This window comes from Triturus cristatus, chromosome 2_2 (assembly GCF_964204655.1).
Source record: "Triturus cristatus chromosome 2_2, aTriCri1.1, whole genome shotgun sequence".
Classification (NCBI taxonomy): domain Eukaryota; kingdom Metazoa; phylum Chordata; class Amphibia; order Caudata; family Salamandridae; genus Triturus; species Triturus cristatus.
In genome coordinates, this window is record NC_140582.1 from 455,633,149 (window position 1) to 455,654,966 (window position 21,818).

Below are 21,818 nucleotides of genomic sequence, written 5' to 3' on the forward strand. Positions count from 1 at the left end.
GCTCCATATTTTTGGCCTCTGGTCCAGGGTGAAGGGTTTTGAACAGGGGAGTGGCCCGGGGGCACCCCACGTCCATAGACCCATCCTGTTACACTCTCTCCCCCCTTGGCCCATATAATGGTGACTGACGTTATGCTTAAACTGGTGACGTGGAATGTTAACGGTCTGGGGGATAAAATTAAAAGGGGTATCGTACTACACTATATCCAAAGGCAGGGGCTTGATGTAGTAATGTTGCAGGAAACACACCTTATTGGCAACACGTGTGGAGCCTTGAAAAGGAAAGGGTACCGACTGCTGGTCCATTCCGGATTCGCCTCGGGCTCCAGGGGAGTGAGGATTCTTCTCCGTAAGAACTGTCCCTACATTGTTCACAACTCCTGGAAGGACGTACAGGGCAGATATGTGGCAGTTACAGGCACATGGGAGGGGCGTGTTATCAACATTGTATCCGTTTATGCTCCCCCGGGGTTGCAGGGAATGACGCTGCATGCAGTAGGCGCCTTGCTGTTGGAACTTCCCCTGGGGATCTTGGTAATGGGTGGGGATTTCAATTTGGCCATGGATGGGTCTCGTGACCGTCGGCCGGTTCGGGAGGACCCCACGCGGGACTTACAATTATCTGAATTCACTAATGCTTTGGGGGTGGTGGACATTTGGCGATGGCACAATCCTCTACTCACGCACTTCAGGTTTCAGTCAGGGGCCTCATGGTAGCCAATCCGTATAGATCACTTATTCACACATGCCCAGGACATTCACTCCTTTGTGGGCGCCACACCGGGTACACTCACCGTGCAACCATGAGCGTTGAGAGTCCCCCACATCAAGGACGCTTTACGCAAGGACGCTGAAAACTATTTTGTAGACAATGTGGGTACAGTGGACTCGGCTTTGACTTTGTGGGGAATGTTTGGAGCCGTAATTAAGGGTAGGGCCCTCTCCTTACTGGTAGGGCACATGACCGAGAGGTCCAAAAGAGTGGGTGAGATGGAAGCGAAAATTTTAGCTCTGAAGGCGTCCACCGCGGCCGGCTCTGACCACGATGCTCAGCATAGCCTCAAAATCAAGAGGCAGGACTATAAACAGTTGCTCTGGAAGAGGCCACAATGCGCGCACTGTCTTCATGGCACCGGGTGTATGAACTTGGGGAGCGAACGGGTAGACTCCTGGCATGGCTGGAGCGCAAAGAGCAGGCTTCACGGTGGGTCCGCGTAATCACGGCCCCGGACGGTACGTGTCTCATGGATCCCCAACTCATTGCTGACCTTTTCGCGTTTTACTTTGAAGAGGTATATGCCGCGTCGCCGACTTCCCAAGCGCCGCTGTCGGCTGACCTACTGGCCACCATAAGGGTGACCAGCATCTCACCACAGGACAGGGAAGCGCTCGAGGTAGATATCACCGAGACTGAGATCCAGAAGGCTATTCATGGGGTCCGCTCTGGCAAGGCAATGGGTCCTAACGGGCTCCCCATCAAGCTTATTAAACCCATGTCTGCACTGTTGGCCCCACACTTGCTAAACCTCTACAAGGAGTGCTTTGAGCTGGGACTCCTCCCGGCCGATGTTCGTAATGCTGCCATCGTGGTCATCCACAAACCCAGCAAACCGGTAGATGATTGCAAATCCTACCGCCCTATTTCCCTGCTAACTGTCGAGGCCAAAATCTTGGCTAAACTCCTGGCTAATCAACTTCTTCATCATGTTACTGACTTAATTCACCCGGATCAGTCCGGCTTCATGCCGGGCAGAAACACGGCCCGCAATCTACGGAGGGTGAACGGGGCTCTCGGTAGGATTACTACTATAGAAGAAGACGTGATCCTCCAATCTTTGGACGCCAGTATGGCGTTTGATACTATTGAATGGGACTTACTTTTCGCAGTGCTGGCTCGCATGGGGTTCGGTCCCAAATTGATACGCTGGATTAGGTTATTATATATGTTTGAAAAATAACAACCTAGGCAATTCTTGTGAGTAGCAGTGGTGAATCTTTTCTATCTAATAGTCAGAACAGTTTAAGCAGTGAAACGAAAAAATGAAAATTGTAATTCTTTTTTAATTATAAGTTTTGAGTACATTCACAATTAAAAACAAATTTATTATACACATAGTAAAAAATCATGACAAATAATAAAATAGATTGTGGGTTACATAGGAATGAAGAATAAACAAATGTGGTGGCACAACTGTATGTTATTCGACGCGCGTTTCGGCGTAGTTAACGCCTTCGTCAGGAAAAATAAGGCCACAATTCCTATAATGTAAAAACAAATATAAAAATTCTAAATCATATTTCGTCACTGCCAATATATTTGTTACAATTTCTCTTAATGTTGAGTTTAACATATCTCAAGTCTGACTAAATAATTTGATTTAATAAACATATGGTATGCCTTCGATCACAAGGTTATAATTGTGATTTTTTTATAACAATACTGAGTTCGATCACAAAAAGAAGAGAACAATATCTGAGACATCACTAGCTTCCAGATACAATAGAACTATTAAAACAGTATATTCCATTCTTTAACATTTCAGCCTATTGCTACTTAGTAGTAATTTTCACAGGAAGAAGGAGAAACGAGAGGATATAGAGCAGATAGTTATGTTCTCCATTAGTTTAGGACAGAGGATAATTCATTGCATGTCTACCTGTGCTTCAAGGTTCAAAGGAAGGGTTTCCAGGAATTTAGGTAGGTTATTTTTCTTGTGGGTGAATACCTATTAATGTAGAACATATGGTTAGCTGTTTTTGTTAGAAGCCATTTTCTTTACTCTAGTTCAGTCCAAGTTGGTTAATACCTTAATTGATGTTTTATTCATTCAAATATAGTTGGTGTTGGGAGGGGATGGCTATTTCTTTAATTTCTGCATTCCGATAAATCCATGAAAATAGCACAACCTAAGATGATAGGAATTAGTGAATATATAGCTTGCTGATATTTAGAAGGTAATGAAACAGCACAGCTGGGTTACTAGTTAGTGCCGTTGTTACATTACCTTATTTAGTGGAAGTTTTACGTATGGATGCCAGTTCTTTAATACTTCATTGCAAGCAGTTCATATATGTGTTAAAACCTAAGAGAATGAAAGCACGAGGATGTTCAGATGGCTGTAATATATATTTAGATCAGATTAAGAGGTTTAGTTTATGGTTTAATATGGTTGCCGCATTACCTGGTATATAATAAATTCTTGTAAGTGCCGAGTCTTGATAAAAATGGTTGATATATAAAACAGTGGCAGCAGAGGCGTCGCAGGTATGATATAACCTAGGAGTGGGAAGTAACATAGATGAAGATAAACAATGTGTGGGGGAAAGATGTGGAGGTCAGAATAATTTCTGTGTTGTTGGTACAAAAAAATAATATATATGCTGTTATTATATTGTTATTTATATACACAACCTACTGCACATGTCACGGTTAACAACCATCGCTCAGCCACGCTTGCTCTTCACCGGGGTACGAGACAGGGGTGCCCCTTGTCTCCCCTTCTCTTCGCTCTGGTGTTGGAACCGTTGGCTGTCTGGGTCAGGGGGGATCCAGAGATCCAGGGGCTCAGGTGGACGGCAGACCATGAGGATTTCATTTCTTTATTCGCCGATGATATTCTTCTATATTTAGCCTCTCCAGTGCGATCCATACGGCGGGTGCTGCACATTTTCCATATTTTCGGTTCCCACTCGGGCTATAGTATAAACTGGTCTAAGTCCCAAATGTTTGCGTTGTGGGGTGTTCCCCCTGCCAGTCCAAGGGGCTATGAGATACCAGTCGCGGCCCGCGGCTTTCGCTACCTTGGCATATTTGTCACCCCGGATGCGGATTTCTTCTACGAACAAAACCTAGTCGGGTCTCTTCAACGCCTTAAATCAGATGCCCTCCACTGGTGATCGCTCCCCCTTACCCTTCTGGGACGCGCGTCCCTGTTTAAGATGCTAGCGCTGCCACACTTTTTATATGTGCTGCAAAATGCCCCTATACCTATTCCAGAGTCCTACTTTGTCCAAATCTACGGCGTTGTCCGGGGGCCTTCTATGGGAAGACCGAGCCCCACGCATTTCACTATCCACGCTCATGATGGGATGGTATGACTGGGGCAGAGGGTTGCCAGATCTACGACTCTACTATCAGGCCTCCCAGTTGGTTGCCATTAACAGTTGGGTGTTCGGCCAGTATGATGATCCCAACTTCCGAACGGACCGTTGGCTCATTTGAACGGGTGGTTATAATAGGGCGCTGTACACAAATCCCCGTAAATTGCAGTTAACTGGCCCCACTGCCCGTATGGTGGAGACCTGGCACAAAGTCACGAGACAGTTGGGGTGGTCCAACCGCGTGACCAAGGCGACACCGCTGTGGGAGCCGGAAAAGTTGGGTCGACTCAGTTAATGCCCTGGGTTCGATAAATGGGACATAATAGGGATTTCTACAGTCGGGCACGTGTGGGTGAAGGGGAGGATGGCCTCCTTTGGTGACCTCCCGACGAAGTTCTAACTTGCGCCATCGGAGGCATTTCGGTACCTCCAGATTAGACATGCCACTTTGACTGCTATACGGAGGGGGACCCTTCTTCCCGACTCGTCCCCCAGGTTGCTACTAGACCCCATGGCCCGTAAGGCCATTTCATTCACATATAAAAAGCTTGTCAATAACCGTCCTGATCCAATGCAGAAACTGAGAGGAAGCTGGGAGACAGACCTGGCCACTATAGAAGAGGAGGATTGGCGTGACGCATTGGCCTCCCCAAGGGAAGTAGCCATTCCCATGCGGCTCCGGTTAATCCAGTTAAAGATCCTCCATAGAGTCTACTTTGATGTCAGGCTCCTATACCGCCTGGGTAGGCGTCCTGGCACGCTTTGTCTTCGGCACTGTAACCTAGTAGGCACTTTTTTTTCATATTATATGGGAATGCCCACACATACAACAGTATTGGGATACAGTCACCTGTCAAATGGCGAGAACATGTGATAAGCCGCTGCAAAAGTCCCCACAGCTCTGCCTTCTAAACATCTGGTCAGCGACTGACCTCTCCCTGGCTGAACAGGCTTGGGCTGCGGTGGGCTTTACTATCGCAAAGCGCAACATTGCACAGAAGTGGGGGGTGGACGGGGTCCCGTTGGTACGAGATTGGGCAAAGGATATGGACGCGGCCATGATCGCTGAAAAAACTGTATTCAAGGGACAGGGCTGCCCTGGGAAGTGGGACCATCGGTGGGGGGAGTGGAACAGATACCAAGGCGATATTTGTATCTCCCCTACGATAGAGCTGCGGCGTGAACGACTAGTGTGGTTGGACCAGATAGTGCCGGAGGTTGTGGCCTCTCCCATCCCCGAGAAGGGAAATATACCATGCATAAACTAGTATTATTTGCTGTGTTTGTTCAGGCGTCCTCCCCTAGGAATGGGCCCCGAGGAAGGCTGACCAGAGGCATCGTAGTGCTCGAGACAGTACTGGGAAATGTATGGAGATAAAGTGCTGGACATATTATGTGGGGATTACAATCAATGTACTGATTCATGCTGTATGCCGATACTTTGTTTTTGACAATAAAAATTGTTTAAAAAAAAAAAATAATAATCTAGCTGGGCGTTTGAATGTTCATGTTTTGTGCATGGTTCTTGTATTTATCTTTCCTTGATTTTTTTCAACTTGGCTGTGCAATTAATGCAGAAGTGTCCATAAACTCGCCCCCATCCCCATGGGCAATAGGCATCAAGTTATTTGTATGGCCATGTGGATGGCGACATTCTAGTCAATGTTTACTTTGAAGTAATAAAGGCAAGCATCTGAACACAATCTCAAGTCTGCCATTACCGTATCTTTTATAATAGGATTTTGGTACTCTGGCTGACGCAATTTCTAACCCACTTATCCAGTGACTGACTTTTGTTAATGATGCACGATTCATCCCCAGAGGTACCTGCATACATACAAAACACCAATGGTGATGAAATGTATCCGCTTGGGAGTTAACATTGTTGTGATCTTACATCCAGGAACTCTGTACATCAAGGTCAATATTAATGAGTCATGACTCCCTGCCCTGAAATGCATTCTATTAGACCTCATCAGGATGTGCCACAGAGATCCGGCATAGGATTCTAATCCCAGGTCACATCATGAGACCTATGTACAATAGTCATTTGTAGTTTATAAGCATGGTTTATTCTCTTAAAGGCTAAAGGGTAATAGATAGTCGGATTCCAAGAGGGTTACTGTTGCTAATAAATGCTACAGTGAACTTATGAATAGGATCTTGAAACTGGTATGGCCATTTCAATAGACTCGCCCAAACTGATGACGTGAACTTATTGCCACCATGTGACCTTCCGCATGGCAATGTCGAATTTGCTAAAAAGGATTTTTGCCTGGCAATTTATACTGGTGCCTTGGAAAATGTGGTCATTGTTTCTAGCTCCTCTGCTGCCTAGGTTTCTGTGCCTAGTGAAGAAAAGCAGGACTTCGAATTGTTTCACCGTAGGTATTCATGATTATTCGGTTAAGTAGACATCTAACAAACTTTTATATTGACCGGTCACTTAAAAATGGTAGATTACTTAGGCCCAATGGAATATGCTCCCATGTAAGTCATGTAAAGAGATTTCACTTTAGATACTGTCAACTAAAATGCATTTGTCAGTCTGAAAATGAACATACAATAATTAACATGCAAGACCCAATGGCTTGGAGTAGGTGTCTCACTAATTACTTCTTCTGTTTTGTGGAACCAGGTCAACTTTGTATCTGTCCCCTCAGGCTGTCCATCCCAAGGGATACATGAGATGGATATGTAAGATCTAATTTCACACAAAAAGCCACCTAAGTGAATTTAAATGATTTTACAACTCTACCACATTTTGTTATTGCATAAATATCAACTTATTCCTAGACACACACACAAAAGTTTGACTGGATGTTCTCACACAACCAGGCGTCATGTTTCATCATATGATATCCCCATGTTCTCTAAGAACTTTGATTTGATGGGAACAGGCCTGCGCCCTGAGATCAGACAGGCACTTGCTAATAGCATAGGATCAGTGAAAACAGACTAAAAGCCAATGTAATATCCCAGTCTGGTTTTTACTTGGTACTGACAATTAGGTGTGGGGTGTAAGAGAGTTAGTACCCCGGCCCCACTAAAATGTTGTACAATAATATAAATTCACTCAGGTGGCTTTTTTATGTGAAATAAGATTTGATTAGAGGCCAGCTCATCCTTTAGGCCTAGTTCCCCAGCATGGAAAGGTTCTATGGTTATTTTGGTTTTATGTAAGATCTAAAACAAATCTACAGGAGGTGATGTGTACATGTTCTTCACATATTCTATCAGTTATTTCTGATCCTGATTCCTTAATTGCAAATTATAGTTAAGTACAGCAAGCTAATAATGGATGACTTAGCCCAACCTTGAAAAGTGCTGACTAATCATTCAGAATTGGTATGAACTAACATTTAATTATTGACTCCAGCAGTAGTTCTGGAACCACTGGCAGTGATGAAGCTTACTTTTAAAATGCAAGTTCCAGTACAGGTTGGACTTGACATTAACAGTTCCTTCTTATCTATGGAATCTACCAGTTGTGAATGTTGACTGCCAGGGAGCACATCTTTCAAGCACAGATTAATGATATAACTGATCTTGTGAACTTTTAGGAACTCGGTATCTCTGACAAGCTGTTGGTTGTTGGTTGTTAGGCTCAAAAACCTTTTTCAGACAGCGACACATTGGGAAATGATTAATCAAATAATGGATCTCCGATTCATTGGCAATTCCCTGCTAATAAGTTCAAATAGCATAATTTGTAGACTGTTACCCAATAACATTTTACTTTTTCATTCTGGTTTTTAATCTCTAAAACTTTCAGTGCATTGCCCAACTGCGATATCAACATTTGAATGTTAAGTACCTGTATGAGTAGCTGTATCTGTCTCTTACACTCTCTGCAACACCCACGCTTATGGGCTTTTGAATCCTTTTACAACGCTTCTTCTATGCCTCCTAAGTTCAAGCATAGCACCCAACCTTTTCTACATATGGCAATCTAGAGACAACACTCCTTTAATCATGCACCCAAATGGGGAAAATCCAAGCGCTTCTGTAACCTCGTCAGGGCCACAAAGTGTTATGTAATTAAACATATTGAGAAGCTACTTAAGCTACAATCAAGGAATACTTTCGGCCTTGAAAGCGGTATAGAAAGTGCAATATAAATACCAATAAAATACAATATAATATGTTTCCCAATATCTTCTAGACCTAATTGGGCAATAACACAATGTTCCAAGTAGATCTTGTCACTGTGCCCTTCAAAGACTATTTTAGAGGAAAGTTAAATCAGCAAGCGGCCTCAAAATTGGAGCTGCTAGTAAACAAATGGCCATATGTTGGTGGGATGAGGGTTAAGGGAGGTGCCATAATGTCACTGCATCTAGGTCTAAACTACCTTGTCAACCTTTCCACTCAGGTCAATCATTTGGCCTTCAGAAAGAAACAAGAAATGCCATACTTATAGTCCTTAGCTTGATGCGATTACATTTGTTATGTGGATCCATGTGAATATCTTTATTCACTCATTTACTTCTATCCGACTCCAACTAATGAATCCCACCTAAGCTGTTGGACTCGTTTTTTGAGTGAATACTCTGCTTGCTCTATAACTGGACAAAATCAAGTTTAAAAAGGATGGATATTATATGCTAGAGATCTTTGCAGTCAATAGGTTGCATTAGATAATGTTTTAGCTAAATCTTGAGTGGCCAGAACTTGACATTCACCATTTTCAGGTCCACTGTGAGGCTGTCAGCCTGAAATGACACACTCTTAAATGAGAAACTGCAGTCTGCCTTGCCTGAGGTCCTTCAATGAAGCTCTTCACTTGCATTAAACCACCAGTGACTGACTAGGAGCCATCAAGGATTATGGAACTATGTTCTGTGGATGCTCACTTCATAGGACTGAAACAGTAACTTTTCTCTTTGTGTTATTCACTGGTAATCATGCTCTATTATAGTGTCACACTGCCCACTTCCCCACATTATCGGTCTGACATCCACTTTCTTTGTCTGAAATTATTTAACTAATAACTCTGATTCTGGACATGGCATATCCACCATCCCAATCACTGTGTCCTCCTTGTTACGAAGATCCTTTTCATTGGGAACAAGTGCACTGCCAACTTGAAGATATTGCTTAGACTCTACACCCATTCTTCTCCATTGTGGCATTGAAGGGTCTCATTGCAACAATATAATTATTCCACTGCTGCAGAACAGCAGGGCAATCTGAAGTATCTTAACTCAGTGTGACTCTAATTAGGACCCTGGTCACTTTGTACTATTGCAAAGGAAGAGCACACCAATATATTACTCTAGTACCCCTTGCTACTGCAAAAAAGCTATGAGTGCAGCACTGAATCAAAGCCCAAACAGAGTGGTTAAAGGAGGGCAGGTTTTCCATAAGCAGACATTAACCCAGAAATATCTTCCTGGACTGGGGTGCATCATCCCTCTAGCAGGCTAAGACTGCATTCTTGATGTCTTGCATTTTTAAATGTACCACTGTATGAAGCTACCGGATTATTAATTCCTTTACTGCCTACACAGGAGAGGGAACAGCTAAAAATGCAATTGTTTTACTCTTTAATGATGTGGTCATTGTAGTGTCTGTCAATCTGACTAATATTTGTGAGTGTTTGCATGTGTTTCTGTATATTCATAACCTTCCCTGTTGAAGACTTTGCTATGAGTCATTCTGCTTAATCTTAATTCATTAGTGAATAAATGCTAAATCTATGGTATAGAGGTTTCAGCCTTCAGCCTTCAGCCTTGCAGCTTTATCTACCTGTGGTGGGATCCTACTATAAATGAATGCAAAGCAGCTCAACGTTACATTTGTGCAGGTATCACACTCAGGATAACCAACTTTTTTGAAGCTCACTCTATGGAAGAGAGGAGATGGGTCACTTTCATCAAGAACACTTCAAAGCCACCTCAGAACCTGTACAACATGTGCATTTCTCAGGATGGTATTACTTATACCAATTGCTATACTTGTATTGGTGGTCATTAACTCTCACCTCCTCTTCTATAACCCATGATGTGTGTTGCTAGGTTATGATTTTTATGATGATGGTGAGAATGTATTACTATTATTATTATTATTTTAATTTACTGTTCTAATGTGGCAGGCAGTCATGTTAGAACAGTAAATTAAAATGTTAAAAGAGGAGGCCCAGGGCAACGCCCGAGCTCCCATTTACCTTGGACTGGTCCTCCGACTACTCTAAGGCCCTTTCGAAACCTGGCCGCCTGCTGCGAGGTCCTTCCTCACCCGCTGCACTCCATCTCTCCTGCTTCATTCTGCTTGCTACCTCTACTTTCACTCTGCTCTCACTCCCTCCTCCACACCCTCACTTTGCACTTTGCCTTCTGTGCTGTTTTGTGTTTGGTGTCTGTGCCCGTTTTGTTCTTTTGTGCCTGTTTGCCTTCTCTGGCTGTTGTGCTCTCTTGCGCCTTTCCACGTAGTGCTTGTATGTCTTCTCTGCTCACTTCTTCCTCTAACCCTGATTTGGCACTTGTGCTCTTTTCTGGTCTACTTCTTTAGTGGCCGCTTTCTGTGTCCGTTTGTCTTTTGTGCCTGTTTGTCTTTTGTACCCATATTTGAACCCATTTCTGTTACCCATTTGTTTTAGCCCCTCTTGTCTCCCTCACCTTGCCGTGCTTATCCCACTTCCCTTCCCCCTCTCCTTACCTGCACACCCGTGTGACTTTTCCTGTTTTGATTTTCCACCCCGACCTCCTGTACCTACCAGGAACCACTTAATGGCGGCACTGTGCAACAGGCGCGCTAAAGGCAAGCCCGTCTATGCCCATCTGCACATGGACCTCACCCAATGCCACAGACCCTGGTTCATCCAACCAACTACCACCACTACACCTCCACCAACTTGCGAGCATTCAACCCGGATGCTGTCACGACATCTGCCCCCACCCCGCATCACATCACATGACAGGACCTTTCTCATGTGCTCACTGCTGCTTCTCTTGCAGCACCCCCCCCCACGCCCTCCGCACACATCTCGCCGCACATCACCAGCATCCACCTCAACACCAGATCCCTCTGCAAGCACACCACTGAAGTCTAGGACTCCATCGACACTCACTTTCCAGACATACTCTTTCTTACCGAGACCTGGCTCAGGCCGTCATCCACCCCCACCATCGCAGTGGGCATCCCCCCCTGGCTACAAGATCATTTGCCATGACAGGCCCCACAAAGCTGGAGGACACCTCGCAATCATTCACAAAGATACCATCACCTGCACTACCTTTACTGGAGAACCATACACGCTCATGGAACACTGCATCTCAGCCACACCATGACCATCCCAGGCATCCTTACTTACCAACCGCCAGGACCCTGCACCAGCTTCAGCACCTCCTCACTGATTCATCACTCCCATCGCCATTAGATTCCATGACTTCCTCCTGCTCTGCACCCTCAACTTTCATTTCGAGGACCCTATTGACCGCAATGTCACCAATCTCCTAGAAAGCCTTGACAGCATTGGACTCAAGCAGCGCGTACAAGGCCAGATTCACACAGCGGGACACACACTCGACCCAATCGTCACAGCCAGCAACGAGATTACCTTCAGTCACATCTCCCTGTTCACATGGACAGACCACTCCATTGTACACTTCTACATTGATGCACCCACCCCAACAAACCAAAACCAACCATCAACTTCACCAGGAACTGGAACAACATAACAGAAGCAGACTGAATCCATGCCCTCAGATCCAAATTACCTATCCTCATAGGTAGCACCGGCTTTAGGGCAGTGTGACCAGTGCTGCCGTACTGGGCGCTGGAGTGGGAGCACTGACCTCAGGGGCAGACACTGGCGCCGATTCACAGAACTAACTTAAGACAAAATCCTAAACTTACTACCATTTTGGTATTCACAGAATGCACTTACTACTTCTGGCATTCACAGAATGCACTTACTACTTTTGGTATTCAAAGAATTAACTTACTACTTTTGCTATTCACAGAATGGACTTACGACTACTAACTTTACGTCCGCACCCGGGCCGGAATTTCCGCCCCCGAAGCAGAAATTCCGCACCCGGAGCTGGAAGTCCGTTTTCGGGCCGGAACTCCGCTCCCGGGCCGGAAGCTACGATTCCGGGCCGGAAGCTCCGATTCCAGGCCAGAACACACTAACTGTGGCCATTGATCATTTTAGCCAAGGGTAAACACCTGTCCAAGTACCTACCATCCCCCACCATGCATCAGCTGACACACTACAGCCAATCCCAGCCAACAGCTCCAGTTTGCCATGATGTTGCAAGTGCCTACCATCCCCCACCACGCTCCAGCTGAAGCCAATTAATACTAATTGACCAGCACCAAAAAACATTTAAAAGCAGCACACATTGAAGGAACAGGTTTGGACACAGAGAGTTTGTGTTCACAACGCTGACACTGCCAGAGAAAAATGGAACTATTGAGGAGTAAGAAGAATTTCACTGCAGAGAATACCACCATGCTTGTGGAGTTTATAGTGAGGCACCACAAACGCCTATATGGACTCCCACCCTACGGCACCAGTGGCACACAGAAGGCAGCCCTATAGCAGCAATTAGCCACTGTTGTCACAGCATTGGGGGAGGAGAGGCGCACAGTCCAGGACATCAAGAAAAAGTGGCAGGATGAAAGGCAGAGGGTGAAGGAGAAGTACTCCCGGATCGAATTAACCAGGATCCTCCCTGCTGCATACTCTGGACCCCGCATCCGTCTCACCCCACTGGAGGAGGATATCCTTACCACAATACACCCCCACTTGGTCCATGGGCTACCTGATAGTGACGTCAGACCCGTGGTACCAGGTAAGTGGGATGAAAAGAAAAAGTGCATGAAAAGATTGTCTGTGTTGCACTGTCATTGTGAGTACGGAAGTTGTCCAAAGTGTATATAAAAATTATAGTCAGTCAGAGACTCATGTGTCACCCTCTGTATGTAGCACCACAAGTCCCACAATCCTTTGCAATAGAAATGCCAAATCCCTCCCCCACTTTTGAAAACATGGGCACTGTACTGTTGCCGTAATACACAACCCTGCTAAGCAGCAACTGACAAATATTAGAAGGGATGCCCAGTAACAATGCGACACGCAATTCAACTCTTGCGCAACCGCGGATGCGTCACATTTACAATGCGGTGTACTGTGGCGCAGGGCTAGACAGATGTGTGTTGCATCTGATGGCATTAGGGTGGTGCTTTGCTGGAGTAGTGTCGCAAGTGTGACGCAACTCCAACAATGTCCATGGACCGCCCATACCTAACGTTCTGTGCCACTCATTACGTGTGCTTCAAGCAGGCGTAAGGTTGTGTAGCAGCAGCTTATGAAAAGTGACTCAGTGAAATCTCGTTGATTACACTGCATCACTTTTACGAGGCATATAGCAAAGAAACGCCCACCCTGCCTACATCACAGCTGACGCAGGTTTAATGTTGCGCTGGGCTTCACAACGTGACGCATCCCCATAGATGCATCACGTTGTGAATAAGTCGATATGTGCCACAGAAGTGACGCAACGGCGGTGTAAATGTTTTCCAAGGGGCTTGTAAACCTGCCACAAATTATCCAAGAAGTAAATCACCCTGTGCCAGCCTAAATCACAAAGCAGAAGGTGAGAGAATCATCAGATCAAAATAGAATAGGTTTGCCACAACTCGTTCCATTTTCACGTTTTTTATTTAATTCAGGGTTTCTTGTAATACCAAATTTTCTACTTAAAATGCGAGAGGTAAAAGCACACTTTTAGAGAATCAGCTCATCTGGTGCTAAATCCCCAGGTGTGGCCTTTATTTGTTTAAAAGGGGAAGCGTGTTTTTGTAAAATTTTGCGCCGCAACCCGGGGCTCCGTTTACTGCAAGGTCACCATGGCAAATTTTTTTTGTGTGTAAATGAAAAACGTGAAACTGAAAATGGGTGTACTCTCGTGCAGTCTACTTCGCAAGCAATAAACACCAATTGAACTTAAAAAAATAGTCATACGCCTATTCTGTTGAACATTTCACACCCTGCCACGCCATTACATCCCCAACGCACCACTGCTCCTACCTGCCCAGTCTGCGGCAGTACTGCACAACACTGTTAGCATGCAGAAGAAATGGGGAATTCCCTGAAAAGTTCCACAAGCACATTTCCCATTTGGTTACTTTTCTCTCTTCTCACCCATTGACACATTCAGCCAGAGCACAGACAACTGCAGTAGCAGAGGTCCCTGCATCTACTGGGAGGAATCGACATCGTACAGAGAAAGGCATACCACCCTCACCAACTGGTAAGTCAAACTGGACAGGAGATGGTCAAAATGCATACATTGTCAGGAGTGACAGAGGGACATATAGTGCCCACATATGAAAGTCAACCAGAGATGAAAAAATAGCTGCATTACTATTGGAGTTGTCAATGGACATCCACCTTTAGCAAATGATATTTGTGAACAGCGAAAGACAAAATATAACATGTCTTGGCTCATCAAACCTTTGCAATTGTGGAACATGACATGTTTTTCAACAACAGTCCCAGACCTGGGAATCCAATCCTGTAATCGAGTGCCACAACTAGTCAAAAGGGTGTCCCCACTATGTTGTAATAGTGTCTGTAGACCTAATAAAGAAATCCAATTTGCACAAATATGGGAATGATGAACAAGAAGTGAGATACCAGGGTCAGTATTATTGACAATGCATCCACTGTCCAACTTCGAATGTTTCCATTAAATGCCCAGTCCACACAGCTGGTCATATACCTCTTACATTGGCTGGCTTTTTTGTTGGTCATCAACAAAACACGACAGTGGACCTTACCTCAGGATTCGTAGACATGTCATTGTGATATAGGTTGCATCTAGGTAGTGGGCCCATTCTAAGTTATATCTGGGATCACTCATGATATTAAGTATAACACACTTCTGCAACGCTGGTGCCCACAACTGCTTGTGCTCATCCTTTGTGCCAGAAAATTAGTGCATCGCATGTGGCTGCAGAAATGTAAAAACACACTTATAATTGTAGGTACAACGAGGTCCTCCCAGAATCAAAGACACACACTGACTTCTGCTACAAGGTTGGCTGTGACATCTGTTCAGGGACCACACACTGTTCCGGTGCTGGGACAAGGGAAGTAAACCCAAGAATAAATCAGGCTGAATGCTCATTAAATGTCATTGTATGTGTTGTACAACACTGTTGTCCTGCATCACAATATGCTCACATATGGCATTTGAACCCATGCAAGATCAGACCCTGGTGGCTAATGAAAGGATGACACAAAATGTATGCCAAGTGAGTGCAGAATGGACATACAATAGTACAATGTGTCATATGAAGTGACCAAAACACAACAGGCTTGCAATTCAATGATAGGAAAAAATCCCTAGCAAAATATATATGGTTAAATCATAATGAAAATAGCATGGCTGAGGCCAACACTGATGCCAATTGTGTACCTTTGAGATGGATGTAGGGGCTGCTAAGGTGAATCTTCATGCAGTCACACCTGCAAAATAACTTGGCTGAAGAGCAACACGCTAATCCAGTGCAGGTGGAAGGCATCAAAGCTTCTCAGCCTATCTGCAATGTGTGAGCATAACCAAATGTTACATTCTGCTTGCCTCCTCTCCTACTGTGTTCACATGTATAGGTGAGTGTTTGACATATGAGGTTTGGATGTCTGCTGTACAAGACACCAATCGTTGTCAGCTAAGTAGTACCATGATGTTGGAAATAGAGTATGTAAAGAGAGGACACTCAAAGGATGTACATAAGAAATCTGTGTTCTCATTCAAAAATGAGCTGTGTGACTTCATGCGTATGGAAGCACAAATGAGCAACATCATGTCCCTGACTATTGCACATCTCACACATGAACCCCTTTCTGACTTGTCAACAGACAACATTACACTCAGGAAAAATGTAAGTCTTAATGGCAAAGGTGAAATCAGTGTAATGCGGAGGAGTCCGGGACACTTATCCCCTTCCTTGAAATATCAGTAACCTTCTCATACAAGTTTGTCTGTTGATGTGTTATCTTATTGATGTCAGTGCTGCGTGGAGGTAACGGCTGGCAAAGGCTGCATGTGAGCAGGTGCCCACATGTAAAGTCCATGAGGTAAACATGCTGCACATTGTCCTGGAATACCCGCAAATGGTTATTGAGATTGACATGTTGGCTCAGAGCTACCATCTGTTGTACAAAAATATGGACATGTATGTCTCATCACAGCTGCTGACAGGATGACACCACAGCAGCGGACACCATCCCGGGGACTGCATGACATCCTGGCTGCAGCAGTGAAACCCTTGCGCACCTGTCCTTCAGGTAATTCTGGCATGAGGTGTGTCTGTTGGTGTGTCCTCTTATTGATGTCAGTGCTGCATGGAGGTAACGGCTGGCAAATGCTGCATGTGAGCAGTTGCCCACATGTAAAGTCCATGAGGTAAACATGCTGCACATTGTCCTGGATTACCCACAAATGGTTATTGCGAAAGACATGTTGGCTCAGAGCTACCACCTGTTGTACAAAAATATAGACATATATGTCTCATCACAGCTGCTGACAGGATGACACCACGGCAGCGGACACCATCCCGGGGACTGCATGACATCCTGGCTGCAGCAGTGAAACCCTTGCGCACCTGTCCTTCAGGTAATTATGGCATGAGGTGTGTCTGTGGATGTGTCATCTTATTGATGTCAGTGCTGTGTGGAGGTAACGGCTGGCAAATGCTGCATGTGAGCAGGTGCCCACATGTAAAGTTCATGAGGTAAACATGCTTCACATTGTCCTGGATTACCCGTAAATGGTTATTGAGAATGACATGTTGGCTCAGAGCTACCATCTGTTGTACAAAAATATGGACATGTATGTCTCATCACAGCTGCTGACAGGATGACACCACAGCAGCGGACACCATCCCAGGGACTGCATGACATCCTGGCTGCAGCAGTGAAACCCTCGCGCACATGTCCTTCAGGTAATTCTGGCATGAGGAGTGTCACTAGCTTAGATTCCTAAGCCATGGCAGAGATCAAGATCCCCCTCTGCATGGAATCAGCAGTTGTTGTTTACAAAGTGAAATACAAATCAGGAGTGTCATGTTCCTGTCTGTCAATTAGTGATGCAGATCATTGAGAATGTTGTCACTTCCCTCTACAGCTGCTGGATCAGGGACAGCTATGTCTACAACAGCTATGAGGAGACAGGTTCAGCAGGTGACACTAGGGGGGAACGCGAAGGGACAGAAAGTTGTGGCTGGAGCTGGTGAGTTTGCTTGTATCATGTACATCTCTGTGTAACACCTCAGTGCTATGGTGTGAGCTGTCATTTGTGGTGGTACCCTAAACAGGTCACATGATCCTCATCTGTTGATGCAAAGTACAGTTAATACAACTCTTGTGTTGCACCACATGTAATACCAGGTCAATCACTAATACGGTTGCAACCTCTGTGTTCCAGGGGATGCTGAGGATGAGGATGACAGACCTATGACCAGTGCGGGCCGACGGGGAATCAGAGGGGAGAATCCCCTGATCCTCCAAGCAGTTATGTCGGCAGCAAGTACTGCTCAAGAGGAGGAGGATGAATTTCCTGAGGACGTCGACTTGGTGGATGATGAGGACTACATGTCCATCCACTCCGGGGATGACGATACTGATGCCATTGAGAGCTATCGTGCCAGATTGCCAAAATCTGTCAGGGCATCACATCCTCCGCCAAGCAACGTTTGTCAGCCTCCTCCCAAGCAAAGTATTGCCTGTCCCCAGCATCGAGCAAAGCAGCCACAGCTCCCACGCATCCCAACACAGACATCACTCCCTCACAGCCCTCACGTCCAGGACCGACATGTTGGTTCCCCTACCCGCTCTTCCCTATGCAGTGTATCCCTGCCATCCTCTCCACCATCTGGGGGAAGTACCAGGACTGTTGTGGTGCAGGTATCCCCTGGGCACCATTCTCCTGCCCACAGGCTCCCACCTGCCACACCCCGCCCCGCTAATGGACCTGCTCGTCCCATCCATGGCAGACACCTGCAGAGAGGGCCTGCACCTGGCTATGAAGGCCAGTGGGAGCAGGACATTTGTGCCATAGGGGCTACCCAGTCCAACATGTCTGAGTCCCTGCAGGACATGGTCCAATTCCCTCAGGTGGTGGACAGGCTGAGCCAAGTTTTGGATAGGATGGATAGAACTTGGCAGGACATGTCCAGGAATAATAGAGACGTGATATCCATCCAAAGGGAAGAGAGTGCAAGACACCATGCCTTGGCCATGAAGATGATGGAGGGCATGCTGAAAGTGATCCAAAGTCTCCCTTCACGGTCAACGCAGGGAGGGGAGCCATCATATCTGCCTACAGGACAGCACATCCACACACCTGTACCACCAACTGCACAGCACCACAGCAAAGGTACACATCCACACCGGCGGCCTGAACAGGCACTCCCACCACCAACACCTGCACAGGCACTGCCACCACCTGCACAACCACCACCAACCCCTGTACAGGCACTCCCGCCACCTGCACAACCACCACCAATCCCTGTACAGGCACTGCCACCACCTGCACAACCACCACCAACCCCTGTGCAGGCACTGCCACCACCTGTACAACCACCACCAACCCCTGTACAGGCACTGCCACCACCTGCACAACCACCACCAACCCCTGTACAGGCACTGCCACCACCTGCACAACCACCACCAACCCCTGTACAGGCACTCCCACCACGTGCACAACCAGCCCTTGTCCAGGCACAAACATCAAATGTGCATACACCATCTGCCCCAGCACATGTAGATCACCCTGTACAGGCCCAAGGACAATACCCACCTACACGTAGGCGACGAGCCAGACCAGACCCCTCCGAGCGATCATCACCCCCAAAATTGTGATGTCGCAAGCACGATCGCCAGTGACAAGAACCCCAAGACAAATTAAGCTCGTGAATATGTGTGTTGAAAAAATAAAGATCTACAAAACTAAGATTCTGTTGTGTATCATGTCCTGTGTAGTTGGCCTAGAGATGTGAGGAGGTATGTGTGTGTGTGACACAGTTACAAGTGTAACCCATCATTGCAACAAGCCATTATGTGCATAGCAGATGACTCACCAAATATGTGTCCATATTCTGAACCAGACATTCAAAATGAAGTCAAACAAGTTAAAGTAATTAGAATTCCTCAATGATATTTATGAAGGTACAAAAGAACAACCGTCCGTTTGGAAGGGAGAAAGGAAAACAAATGATGATCTTAATGCAGATGGAGCAGGGTACTTGGATTGGGGTGGGGCAACAAAAATATAACACGTCAGGGAGCGTCAGGGAAAACAGTCTATTTACAAGGGGAAAATTAAATAATTGTTCAGGACGACGTCTCAGTCAAAAGTCAAGTGTCCCTCTGGTCAGCCTCTACTACCACAATGTCCAGATCCTCAGAGTCTGATGTAGGCACACGGCTGGCGGGTGCAGGAACAGGCACCACATGTGTTCGTGACACACGAGGAGTACGGGGGGAAACAGTGTGGGGCAACGGACAGGGGGAGACATTGACGGTGGTATGGGAAGGGATTTGGGAGACAACAGACGAGATGGCTGCGGACAGTGAATTGATGCTGGGGTGAGGGTGGCCAGAGATCGGACAATGTCCTCTCGCATCATGCGTACCTCCAGACACACTTGTAGCATGATGCGAGCGGACATGTCTGGCTGACCCTCACACATCTACCTCAAGTCCCCTGGCACAGCCACAGGAGGAACTACACTGGGTGGGGCCTGGGGGGGACAGGAGGGATGTGGTGCCTCTGATCCGGAGCCAATGTTGTGGTCGAGCTGGCAGCTACGATGAGGGTGACTGGTTGTAGGGGATGCAGCTGGAGACCCCGATGGAATGGGGGACTCTAGAGGTAGGGAGGGGCTGATGGCAGGCCCAGATTGTGTATTGGCCTGTCCCGGGGACACCTCTTCAGGACCCACAGGTAAAGAGTCTGAGGGAGAGTAGCTCTCCACCACATCATGGGCAGAGGTGTCGGGTTCTTCCCCCCCCCCTTCAATGTCCGCAGCCTCCACCCGGGAGGTAGCACCAGCATCAGGATGTTCCTTGTCAGTCCGGGTGGGCGCAATCCCCTTGCCTCCTGATGTTGAGGGTCCCTCCTCATCCTCTTCTTCCTTGCTGGTGGAAAGAGGGTGTACCCGCCGCCGCACTGATGGCCTCGCGCTCCGGACCTGGTCCTGCTGTCCTTCCATTTTGCCAGCTGTGCCTGCCGAAATGTAAGCAAAATCCTAATGTGGTGGATGTTTCATGCAGGACAAGACACATACATAGATGAGCCAAGGTCAGACTTTGTTTTCCTCTGATCACACTCTACAGTTGTCAGTGTCTATGAACTCACATTACGTGTATGTTCACTGTCATTTTCTGAATTGAGTCTGACATCGACATCTCACGTGAATGTTTGTGGCTTACACAACTGTATTGGTCAACCCTCATACTTGGCATTCTTGTGATCTGTGTGTCCTGTCACTGCTACATGTGCAGGTTCCAAAAGCAGTCCACCAAAGGAGAACATGAAGAGTCCAGATGTCTTTGAATTTGGCCATTGATATGGAGGCGCAGCTATTTAACGTCTGGACAAGTGTCATCTGCTTTGTCGCATTGTATGGGACAAGACAAGTGCCGAATGTGGGTCACACATCCACATAGGGTCAGGGCTATTTCTTTAGCTACATTGTGAGTCTAGCCTTTTGCTGTCCCCACACATAATCTGACAATCCAGTGGCACATATTGGCTTTGGTGACTGATAAGGTAGTGCAGTACACCGGTGAACAGTGGGGGATTGTTGTGACAGCTACCTGTACACGTGAAATGTCATACAGGCCACTGAGGGTGAGACGTCTGTCCGTGGACACACCTTGCAAATTTAGAAGCACTTAAGAGTGATGCAAGGATGTCAAAGTCTGTCTTGACTCCATGGCACATGATGATCTGTCTCAATTGGAACCCAAACTCTACAAATGCAATGCAAGTCACAGCATCCAATACCCTTTGGCCTGCCATGCGCACACTGGACAGTGTCTGTACCATTGCTCATCCAATGCACACATCAGTTATGATTTCCTTGTTCCAATTGTAGTGGTGCTGGCAGAGCAGATTTCAGTGTGAATGCACAAGTGTGGCTCATTTAGCCAGTTGTCATGAAGAAACTACAACTCCCAAAATGCACTCTGCCCTGTACAGTCCATATGCCACAGTGTGCCTTTTTAATCTTGGTGACTGCTGCATGGACACGGAATCGGTGAATGGAGGCATGGCACACACAATGGTACAGCATTGTTTCCCTCACATCATACTCCCAGACACATATTGCATATGATGCACTTACCAGGTCCCTGCTGCTCATGCTCCTCCAGCTGAGCATGGAGGGTCAGCCAAGCTGCTCGCAGGACCCTCCTGTACAGTGGGGAGAGGCGAGGACGATGAACATGGTACTGGGAAGACAGGCCCACCAGCTCCTCAGCCTTGTGCCGGGACCAGCATTTTAGGTCCTCCCAGCGCTTGCGGCATGCCCTAGCACTCCTGGTGTGCACTCCCACTGCACTGCAGCGCTCCCCGATGTTGGCCTATAGCCTGGCCCGGGCAACATTGCTCAGCTGGTGTTCTGGGTCCCCATATAGCTGAGGATATTTGGCCAGCACCCCCTCAGCCAAGAAGTCTAATTCCCTTGCAGTG